Here is a 12,631-nt window from a genome sequence, read left to right as displayed (position 1 = left end):
TGTTCAATTCTGACCTCTTTGTAATCGGTACCTTATGACATTTTTGTACATGTTTCTGATTGTACTTGAGTTTGACCTTCCTAATAAAATAGTTTGTAAACAAAAAAAGAAAGGCAACATAATTCATATGGAATAATTAATTTTGAGATGTTATAATTTGGGGCAAACATACAGTGAGGAAGAGAAGTATTTGAACACCCTGCGATTTTGCAAGTTCTTCCACTTAGAAATCATGGAGGGGTCTGAAATTCACATTGTAGGTGCATTCCCACTCTGAGAGACAGAATTTAAAAAAAATTTAGGAAATCACATTGTATGCTTTTTAAAGAATTTATTTGTCTTGCACTGCTGAACATAAGTATTTGAACACCTAAGGAACAGCAAGAATTCTGGCTCTCAAAGACCTGTTACTGTGCCTTTAAAAAGTCCACCTCTACTCCACTCATTAATCTAACTTAGTAGCACCTGTCTGAGCTCTTTAAAGACACCTGTCCACCCCACAGTCAGTCAGACGCCAACTACTACCATGGGCAAGACCAAAGAGCTGTCAGAAGACACCAGAGACAAAATTATGGACCTCCACAAGGCTGTAAAGGGCTACGGGGCAATTCCCAAGCAGCTTGGTGAAAATAGATCAACTGTTGGAGCAATTGTTAGAAAATGGAAGAGGCTAAAGACGACTGTCAGTCTCCCTCGGACTGGGGTTTCATGCAAGATCTCACCTTGTGTGGTATCATTGATGATAAGAAAGGTGAGGAATCAGCCCAGAACTACAAGGGAGGAGCTGGTCAATGACATGAAGAGAGCTGGGACCACAGTTTCAAAGGTAGTCATGATTTCAAGTGATGCATTGCATGGAAGGTTCCCCTGCTCAAATCATCACATGTCCAGGCCCGTCTGAAGTTTGCCAATGACCATCTAGATGATCCTGAGGAGGCATGGGAGAAGGTCGTGTGGTCAGATGAGACCAAAGTGGAACTTTTTGGTCTAAACTTCACTCGGCGTGTTTGGAGGAAAAAGAAGGATGAGTTGCATCCCAAGAACACGATCCCTACTGTGAAGCATGGGGGTGGTAACATCATGCTTTGGGGGTGCTTTTCAGCGAAGGGGACAGGACGACTGCACTGTATTAAGGAGAGGATGAATGGGGCCATTTATTGTGAGATTTAGAGCAACAACCTCCTTCCCTCAGTCAGAGCATTGAAGATGGGTCGTGGCTGGGTCTTCCAACATGACAATGACTTGAAGCACACAGCCAGGATAACCAAGGAGTTGCTCCGTAAGAAGCATATCAAGGTTCTGGAGTGGCCTAGCCAGTCTCCAGACCTAAATCCAATAGAACATCTTTGGAGGGAGCTGAAACTTCGTGTTGCTCGGCTACAGCCCTGAAACCTGACAGATCTAGAGATCTGTGTGGAGGAGTGGGCTAAAATCCCTGTTGCAGTGTATGCAAACCTGGTCAAGAACTACAGGAAACGTTTGACCTCTGTAATTGCAAACAAAGGCTTCTGTACCAAATATTAACACTGATTTTCTCAGTTGTTCAAATACTTACAGTTGCAAGAAAAAGTATGTGAACCCCTTGGGATTATGTGAAGTTTTGCATGAATTGGGCATAAAATGTGCTCTGAACGTCATCTAAGTCACAACAATAGAAGAACACAGTCTGCTGAACATAATACTACACAAACATTAGATGTTGCCATGGTTTAATTGCACATAACATGTAAACATTCACAGTGCAGGGAGGAAAAAGTATGTGAACCTTTGGACTTAATAACTGGTTGACCCTCCTTTGGCAGCAATAACCTCAACCAAATGTTTCCTGTAGTTGCAGATCAGACCTGCACAACGATCTGGAGTAATTTTGAAACACTCCTCTTCACAAAACTGTTTCAGTGTAGCAATATTCTTGGGATGTCTGGTGTGAATCGCTCTCTTAAGGTCATGCCACAGCATTTCAATCGGGTTGAGGTCAGGACTCTGACTGGGCCACTCTAGAAGGCGTATTCTGTGCTGTTGCAGCCATTGTTTTGTTGAATTACTTGTATGCTTTGGGTCATTGTCCTGTTGCATCACCCATCCTCTGCAGAGCTTCAGTTGGCGGACAGATGGTCATACGTTTTCCTGCAAAATGTCTTGATAAACTCTGGAATTCATTTTCCCATCAATGACAACAATCCGTCCAGGCCCTGAGGCAGCAAAGCAGCCCCAAACCATGATGCTCCCTCCACCATGTTTTACAGTGGGGATGAGGTTTTGATGTTGGTGTGCTGTGCCTTTTTTTCTCCACACATAGTGTTGTGTGTTCTTCCCAAACAACTCAATCTTGGTTTCATCTGTCCACAGTATATTTTGCCAGTAGTGCTGTGGAACATCCAGGTGCTCTTTTGTAAACCTAAAACGTGCTGCAATATTCTTTTTGGACAGCAATGGCTTCCTCCGTGGTGTCCTCCCATGTACTCCATTCCTGTTTAATGTTTTCCTTATTGTAGATGTGTCAACAAAAATGTTAGCATGTGCCAGAGATTTCTGTAGGTCTTTAGCTGACATTCTTCTTTAACTCATGCAGCATTCTGCGCTGTGCTCTTGCAGTCATTTTTACAGCACGACCACGCCTAGGGATAGTAGCAACAGTGCTAAACTTTCTCCATTTGTAGACAGTCTGTCTTACTGTGGACACATGAACATCAAGGCTTTTGGAGATACTTTTGTAACCCTTTCCAGCTTCATGCGAGTCAACAATTCTTGATCGTAGGTCTTCTGAGAGCTCTTTTCTGCGAGGCATGGTTCACATCAGACAGTGCTTCTTGAAACCAGTAAACCCAAAACAAGTGTGTGTTTTTTAAGGGCAGGACAGCTGTCAGCAACACATCCAATATCATCACACTGATTGGAGTCAAGGTTGGCTCACTCCTGGCTCCAATTAGCTCTGGGAGAAGTCATTAAGCTAGGGCCTCACATACTTTTTCCTCCCTGCACTGTGAATGTTTACATGTTATGTGCAATTAAACCATGGCAACATCTAATGTTTGTGTAGTATTATGTTCAGCAGACTGTGTTCTTCTATTGTTGTGACTTAGATGACGTTCAGAGCACATTTTATGCCCAATTCATGCAAAACTCCACGTAATCCCAAGGGGTTCACATACTTTTTCTTGCAACTGTATGTTCAGCAGTGCAAGACAAATAAATTCTTTAAAAATTATACAATGTGATTTCCTGAATTTTTTTTCAATTCTGTCTCTCAGAGTGGGAATGCACCTACAATGTGAATTTCAGACTCCTCCATGATTTCTAAGTGGGAGAACTTGAAAAATCGCAGGATGTTCAAATACTTCTGTTCGTCACTGTACATATTTAAATACGGTCTACATATTTGCTTGCACATGATTGGTTACTCAATGTGAACACGGTTTCACCTTATTATTCAATATTCATTATGCAAAGATGAATAGCTTCTATTGCTTTACCAAATCAACCCCACAGACGGTCATCATTAAAAGACAGTTGCCTTTCCCAGTACTAATTATCCTATGATTTACACATATGTTTCAGCTTTTCAAATAAATCAGAGTAACAAGTAAAATCATTTAGAGAATTGTTAATGCTATACAACAACACTGCCATTATGCTTGCCTTACTCTCACTCAGTCTATCTTGTAGAGCAGGGGTCTCCAAACCTTCTAAAGAAATAGCCAGTTTACTGTCCTTCAGACTTTAGGGGGCCCGACTGTGCCCAGTGGAAGTAAACAATGGCCCATCTTTTATATTGGTGGTTAAATAGTTGATGCCAGTGGAAAGAATTATGCCCCATCCCTGGTGTCAGTGGAGGCAATAGTACCCCTTTTTTGTTATCATTGGAAGCAATTATGCCCCATTTTTGGTGTTAGTGCCAGGAATGATGCCTCAAAGGCTGGATAAAGGCAAGCAAAGGGCCGCATCTGTCCCCAGGGCTGCAGTTTGGAGATAACTGTTGCAGAGGAGTGCCTATTTACTCACCATGCGCAGATGCAGGAGCAGACCCCTTTAAAGTAGAATTCCAGGCTAGCTCTAACTAAGCTTAAAACTGTTCCCACTCTCCTTCTTACTCTTATTTTACCTACCCTGTAAAAAGACGATGCATATACTTACCTATTCTCAGAGCACTACAATCCGGTCATGTGATCTCCCCAGCAGCTAACTTCAGCGGATTGGAGATACAACAATAGATGGAAAAAAATGGAAATGTCCTCCTGCGCTCAATATGAATCAATCCCTATCCTAACAGCTGCTATCACTCTGCCTTAACCAATAAGTAATAAAATACCACACACTAAAATAGTGAAGCACTAAAATAAATCCCTATATATACATGATAAGTACCATCAAAACTGTAATAATTACAAAATACCATCAACATAAAAATAATTTATCTGTGAGATATCTTAAATGAATAAATATATCATGAATAAACGTGACATAAATAACTCATAATAATATAAACCCGTGATTAAAAATAAATAGCAAAATTAATATACCCTTAATTATTCTTCAAATTAATCAGTGATATGAAATCAAAATCTGTGATTATGATATTCAATAATGCAAAAATTAATATATATATCCGTGATAAATTGTGACAGACCTATAAGATTGGAATTAATAAAACTGTGATTCTTAATCAAAATAAGTGATTATTAATTAATGTGACGAACCATATATCAAAATATTCAATAGAAAATAAATTATATATTAAATCCACTGTTTTCTTGTGATAAATAAATACATAAAAAAACACTGTGTCTAAAATCAGCAAAAAAAGTCCATGCAATGTTGTGAAAACACACAGTGATCTTCACTTCTAGTGCTCAAAAAGGAATCCTCCAATGGCAGAAATGCCTGCGTTGCGTCACGTGCGTCGTGACTTCATCACTGATTTTAGACACAGTGTTTTTTTATGTATTTATTTATCACAAGAAAACAGTGGATTTAATATATAATTTATTTTCTATTGAATATTTTGATATATGGTTCGTCACATTAATTAATAATATAATAATATACATATTTTGATTAAGAATCACAGTTTTATTAATTCCAATCTTATAGGTCTGTCACAATTTATCACGGATATATATATTCATTTTTGCATTATTGAATATCATAATCACGGATTTTGATTTCATATCACTGATTAATTTGAAGAATAATTAAGGGTATATTAATTTTGCTATTTATTTTCAATCACGGGTTTATATTATTATGAGTTATTTATGTCACGTTTATTCATGATATATTTATTCATTTAAGATATCTCACGGATAAATAATTTTTATGTTGATGGTATTTTGTAATTATTACAGTTTTGATGGTACTTATCATGTATATATAGGGATTTATTTTAGCGCTTCACTATTTTAGTGTGTGACAACAATAGATGGAACGCCTGGGCAGTGATGTCCCCCAAAGGCTTACTCTGGGGCATCCATTGTCCAGCGTCCCTCCTCTTCCCTGAAGCCAGCCCATGGGAATAAAAAACATCTTCTACAGGGCAGTTAGAATGGGAGTTAGGAGGGGGTGGGAGCTGTTTTAAGCTTAGTAAGAGCTATCCTGGACTTCCACTATAACTCCTCTTCTAACAGTTCTTGGACACACCATGGGAAGATGAGTTTCTCTGATTTCTTCCTTCAGCGGCTCAGAGATGTCGAAACTGATAAGACAAAGGTACAACATATCTGGGCAAGGAATCTGCAGCCAGGTGAGTGGCCCTTCACATCAACATCAGCATGAGGGCAGCCAGGCAGAGGTTTTTTAGAAGATTTTCTGGAACTAGCATGTGGGCAGCTTCTCTGGAAGACTCAGTTACAGGGGCGTATTTACCACGTGGCAAACAAGGTGGGATCTGAGAGAGGCTGCAGGCTGCTTGATTCTCATTCCCATTCTCATTCCCAGGGATGTCCAAAGCTGTGAAGCTGTGTCTTTCTCGCAGGGAGGGGATTGGCCGGTGTATGGGGGGCAATGGTTGTGGAAGGCTCTCTTGGGTGGGGAGGGCCAGGTGTTGGTCAATGTCAGACTCTCTCCTGGGGGTGGGGAGTGGTGATGTTGGTTGCTGTCAGGTGTTGCCTAGAACAGTAGAAAACCTAAATACACCACTGCTCAGTTGCTGTGGGGACATGGCGGGACATGGAGGAGCATTTCTTGTTTCTTAAGGTATTAAAAAAATGCATTGTGGGTTAGAGGGAGGCGGTAGTGAGGTATAGGAGGTGGTTCAAGTTTTGTTTAGAGTTGGAGATTAATGAACCCTACCCCAGCAGTACATACAGTACTTAGCTTTAATTTCTGCTGTAGTGTACTGCCTTTTCATTCCACTCCTGATGGTTGAATGCGGCAGTGGAGAGAGCTAAAACATGTAAGTATGTGCTACTGGGGAGGGGAGTGTTAAAGTGAGCCTGTTGCTTTGCCCTGCACAGGCAAAGTGCTGGATCCCGTTATGCAACAGACCTTGCCTTCCATGGTAAAAAGAAGGTCACATGGGCATGCTCAGATGGCTTACATATGAGAAATGTGGTAAATCAGCAGCAGCTTGTAGGTTGGGTGCAGCATTGTGCAGCAGTAATAACACACAGAGTCCAGGTGCAATATGAGAACTTGTATTTAAGCAATGCAAATTACAACAAACGCGCTGGAAAGACACCCTAACCGAGAACACCCATAGATTCCCACAGTGAGTAAAGAGCAGATTTCAGCCTAACCGACAGCACCTGGGATGAGAGGCAGAGTGTGGCTGTTTCATATCCAAGCGGGAAGATGTGCAGAGAAGTTGGGAGCCCTACGCTTTTCCTCGTCATCAAGAAACTTTCCCTGTCTCTAGTTCTGTCCCTGGCAGGCATGGTGCCTGACTCAACTCTACCCACATGCAAGTGTGCGCCAAAACCTGCAACAGGGACTAATAAACTCTCTGCTGACCCAAGATGGTCATCAAGGATCACCTGAATGTGGCACAGCCAACCGGGAGGCTACCTTAACCTCCGTGGCGGTCTGATTATTTCAGATTTTTGGTGCTGAAAGTGGTACCATTATTTTGCATGGAAATATGTAGTTTTTTTATCGTAGGCCTGTAATTTTTAGGAATAACTCACTGAAATCTGTCCAAACAAGAGTCTAGTAAACATTCCGGATATGATAAAACTTGAAACACGAAATCATAAATTATAATATAATAAATAATCATAAAAAATAATAATATAATAATAAATTTAATTCAATAATATAATCAAACCAAAAACACTGAAATTTGAAATATAGCGCCAAGTTCACACATCGCTGTGCAAAGTCGTTTTCCATGTCTGATGATGAATTTCCCCACAAATCATTATCACTCAATTCTGCAAGTAGTTCTGATTTACTATCGCTGTTCTCTAGCCGGTCTAAAATCACTTTTGACCTAAAGGGATGCTTTTTGAACGCCATGGACTTTTCTAAGTTTCCAGGCACAAAGAACAGTCAAAATGCAGGCAGGGCACAGGACAAAGCACTAGGGACAAATTGTATGTGAAATGCTTTGAAACAGCAATGTTTTGCTATGTAATATTGGTTTACAAAAAAATGACAGTTTTTAAAATTTTTAAATTTGCCGCCAGTTCTGGCCCCCATACGTCCCGACATCACAGGGACCGGAACACGGAAGCCGGATGCCGGCATCGGCCGGAGGAGATGGCTGGGGACGCTGCAGGAGGGACATCGCGGGAGCGAAGGACAAGGTAAGCGCTGCAGGGAATCCCTGAACAACGCCGCATTGTACTCCCGAGTGTAGCTTGGGGTTACCACTTGTGGTACTGAAACTCTACCCCGAGCTACACTCGGGAACACCGCCAAGGAGGTTAAGGGGGCCAGGAAACCATAGAGAAACTAAGCTTTTCTTGACTCCTCTCCAGGCTGTGGTACTGCTTGGAGCGAGCGCCACCTACAGTGGAAACAGAAGACTGCACCAGCCTACAAGCTTATAATAAATATATTTTTGATTAGCCATTTTTTTTGTGAAAGTCTTTGTAACAGATCTCACGAAGAAGATCACCTGTAGAGTTGTTCACAACGTAACCCACGGTACAGCGTGTGTCAAGACCCACGTTACAATACTCGATACTGAAACACATAGTAACACACTATAGATGTGTATAATGGTGCAATTATACAACACACCTGCAATATTGCACATCACAACACAGATATGCATGTACCCTGTGCATTGTCCTGCACTGAAAACCAAGACCCTGGCAGGACCAATTTTTTCCTGGTTTAAAATGACTTACCAACCCATTCACTTTGTTTCCACATTACATTATTCTATTTTCTAGAGAGTCTTCTTGCATGGTATAAAAGCCTTTTAGTGACTGCCAACATATAATCAGTACTAACTTTTTTTTACTTGCAAACTGTGTTCACAGTGACCCTCACAGATTCTCTATTACCAGAGCAACTGCTTCAATACAACTTGCATCGGTTATTCCTCAGTAATGAGTAATAAATTGTCACAAAATACTAAAATTGAGAGACAGCCACCCTTTCTCAGAATCCCTGTAGCATGTAGTCTCTGTCTATAATGAATGCAAACTGCGGTCACACCTATTCCTATATACTCAGGTAAAGAAGATCAGCATGCACGTATACAAATTATATATATACTCATAGGTGTGTGCAGCCTGTAGCATTAGGGTGTGCATACCAAAGTTCAAACACACATGCATGTATTATATATATTGTATATACTGTATATAATCTTCCTTGCCGGCACATTATCTCCCTGCCTGCAGATTCAGAGTGAAGGAGAAATGCGTTCACACTTCTCTTATGAGCAAAGTGTCAGAGCCTGGGTCCAAACCTGGGACTTCTGCAGTGAATGCCAATGCTTCCTCTTGTTGAGCCACCTGGAATACTGGACAGCTCTCTTGACATTATTAGGATGATCCTGCCTTGACCTAGTTTGTCATGAACCTTCAACCCCTTGCTCCTCCCATGAACTACGTGATATAAGCCATGTCTCTGCACTTCCTGTTTGACAGATTATTGTGCTCTCCAGTCAGTATCTTGCTCTTTGCCTTCTCTGCTGTCATCCATATTTTGCTACCACTCGTTATTGACCCTTGACTTGTTCTCTACTACGCTTCTGCCTGATCCCAACCTGCTAATGCTCATTACCGACCTTGGCTTGTTTACTGACCATGCTTCCATTTAATCCTTACCTGCTTAATACACTACTGGACCTCCGCTTGGTCACCTCCTGGTGGGGTGATCCTGAGGACCGCAACCTGGTGCTAACACGCAGCAAAATCCATCTCCACCATCAGGAGCTCTGGTGAACACTGGTTAGTACTTAGACTCCGCACCTCGGGTGAACCCACTCCTCCGCCACGGTGACCTGCTTGTGCACCTATCCTGCTGGTTTTGGTGTGAGCCTTTCCACTGCTATAGCAACTGGTCTTCAAGCCTGACCCTTGATTGTGACAGAGCCACTCACTGGGAGATATTTCCCATCTCCCCATTGGCTCACAGAGCAATATTGCTAATGCGTACTGGTAGATTAGGGTATGCCCAGGCACAGCTGGCACACCCAGTGGTATATTTAGGTTTTTTGCTGCCCTAGGCAACACAAAAATCGGACCCCCACCCCACCCTTGGAGACCAACACCCACCCCCCCTCCATGGAGAGAGCCTGACATTGATCAACAACACCCCTGCCTCCCCCCCCCCGGTTTGACAGGTACCTGCTCCCACTTTTGGCTGAGTTTGCAGCAGTAATCTCCATCCCCTCTTCCTTCCCCCCGTCTTCTGGGACACATCACAGGTCCCTGCTCCCACTTTTGGCTGAGTTTGCAGCAGCAATCTCCATCCCCTCTTCCTTCCCCCCGTCTTCTGGGACACATCACAGGTCCCAGTCACATAGCGCAGCACAGCTCGCTCATGCACAGTAGGAAGCCGGTTGTGAAGCCGGCAGGCTTCACTGCCAGTTTCCCTTAATTAAGATGCCGGCACCTGCACCCAAAGCCGATTAAGGAAATCGGCTCGGGTGCGGACATCACTGGATATCTGGACATGTAAGTGTCCTTATAATAAAAGTCAGCAGCTACAGTATTTGTACACAGCTGCCTGCACAGAGTCCAGGTTAGCCAGTTAGCCACACCCCTCAACCATAACTCTTCCATCTCAATAAAATCTTAATTATTTTCAGAAGTGTTATTCTTGTTCTGTATAATGGTTATGTGATGTGGTCCTGGCAGCCATATACAACATGCTAGTGGATTGTAAGACCCACTTCATCAAGTATCTTTGAAGACGATATGTCATGTTTCACATGACTGTCATATTGACTGTCATGTGCCTTTAAGTGTTTTCTGTATTTTGTTTCCGCTCCTCCCTTTCCTTTGGTTTAGTTAATGCTGTATAGATAGCCCACCCCTCTTCCCAGTAATGCATTTCAGCAAGCCTCATGTCTCATGAAGCAGAGCACATTATGATCTTTAGACCTATCAGATGTTTATTGTTGTAAGCTTCTCTCAGTTTATGGAATAAACTTCACAAGATCTACAAGATATCATCTCGATTGAGTCACTGACTGTGGATTGGAGTTATCGCTATCTCATCACAAGTGTAAATTACAGAGATCACACTTTCAATGCTTATATTGGAGAGACAGAACAGTCAAAAGATCAGTGAAATGTCTTCATAGGATCAGCTAAAAAAACTGTCAAAAGATTAGTGAAATGTCTTCATAGGAACCTTGCTAGCTTTGGATACACAGTGAGATGTTATATGGACAGTTACAGAGAGTGCAGCCATCTCTACACAAGCCTATACATGTCTACAAGTATATCTCAGCATATCACTCATCAGTGTCAGGACAAATTATTGATGTGAATGTCTTACAACTGCAAGTTTATACACTGCATCTGTATGCATTAGCACATGGCTTGTTTGTAAATCTTGTAAGAAAGTGAAAGAGACCCTTTCTGCAACCATTGCCTTGGAAACCTGATCTCACCCACAGAAAAATTGATACATTTCTCTATAAACTTTCTATCAACCCCTCTCCTTGCTAACATGATGTTTCAGGAAAGTAATATACAGTCTGGGGAAACTAATACACAACCACAATCAGAGCTTCATCCAGAGCAGGACTTAAACCCTGAATTATACAAAAGACAAAAAACATTTAAGAAAACCATGCTGGAAAATACAAGAGAATCTTAATGCTGACAAGCTAGAATTGCTGTCTAATACTGTTAAATGCATGTCTGCTCTCTCCCAACAATCTCATGAGCCAATACAACTAGAGAGCGCTATCTAGCAATTGAATGTTGCTTATGAGAATTATCAAAGACTGTGTGTTAAATATATTGCTCTCCTAAAGCAGTACAACACTCAAGGGTCATTGGAAGGATTAAGGAGTTTTGAGGAGCTCAATCTTGAAAGAGACAATTTAGTGGTGTGAACAAAGACAAAAGCAGAAGTGAGAATAACACAGCTCCATGAATCCAGAGCTTATCGCTCTGCATCTACTAGACGCTCCTTAAGATCTTCCAAATCCCTACAATCAAGGTCTTCTACACTCAGTCAACAACTAATAAAAGCCCGTGCTGATGCTGAAGCTTCTAAAATTTAAGCAGCTTTCGCCCAAAAGAAAGCAGAAATGGAGGCTCAGGCTGCATATAAGAAAGCAGAAATGGAGGCTCAGGCTGCAGAAATGGAGGTTCAGGCCACATATAAGAAAGCAGAAATGGAGGCTCAGGCCGCACATAAGAAAGTAGAAATGGAGGCTCAGGCTGCACATCAGAAAGCAGAGAGAGCAGCTGAAGCCACACGCCAAAGGGCAGAAATTGAAGTTTTGTAAAAGCAATGTGAGCATGCCGCAGCCATGGCAAGGTTACGGGTCTTAGAACAAGTCAGTGAAAACGAAAGAGACAACAGTTCCAGAAACTCAGTTGTATCTTATGTCTCAGATTCACAAACCTCTCCAGAACATCAATTCCCTGTCACAGCAACCAAAGTACTCAATCAAAGTCTCTTCTCTGCACCTACTGTACCTCAAGATGATTTGCTCTTATATCCTCCAATACATCAGACTGCAGCATCTCAGCTAGCCGAAGACACTGGTATGTATTTACTACACCGTCCATCATACTTTGGCACCAACAAATTACCTCCTAGCAAACGCACTACTCTACAAACTAACATACCAATGGACTTTAAGCCAGCTCTGGCATTGACTGCCTTAGCAGCAACATATGTTCCTAAGTCACTCCACGTAAATCCACCAACCGTCACAACCAACTCAGTTCCACCTGCAGTCATGCACCCAAAATTTGGAAACACGGACATGTCACAGTTTGCTAAATACATGCTCTGCAGAGAGCTTGTTAAGACAGGCCTCCCCACATTTGATGACAAGCCTGAAAATGACAGAGGCTGGACATCCACTTTTAAGGCCACAATGGGTGACCTAGACATCAATGCCACAGAGGAATTAGATCTACTCATCAGATGGCTAGGTCCCCAGTCCACTGAGCACATCAAGAGGTTCAAAGCAGTTCATATTGACAACCCTGCTGCAGGCCTTAATGCTGCTTGGGGCAGACTTGAACATACCATTGGTAGC

The sequence above is a fragment of the Staurois parvus genome, unplaced genomic scaffold (genome assembly GCF_062004578.1).
Source record: "Staurois parvus isolate SC_StPar_1 unplaced genomic scaffold, SC_StPar_1.0 ptg000402l, whole genome shotgun sequence".
NCBI lineage: Eukaryota > Metazoa > Chordata > Amphibia > Anura > Ranidae > Staurois > Staurois parvus.
Note: the sequence above shows the minus strand (reverse complement) of the source record.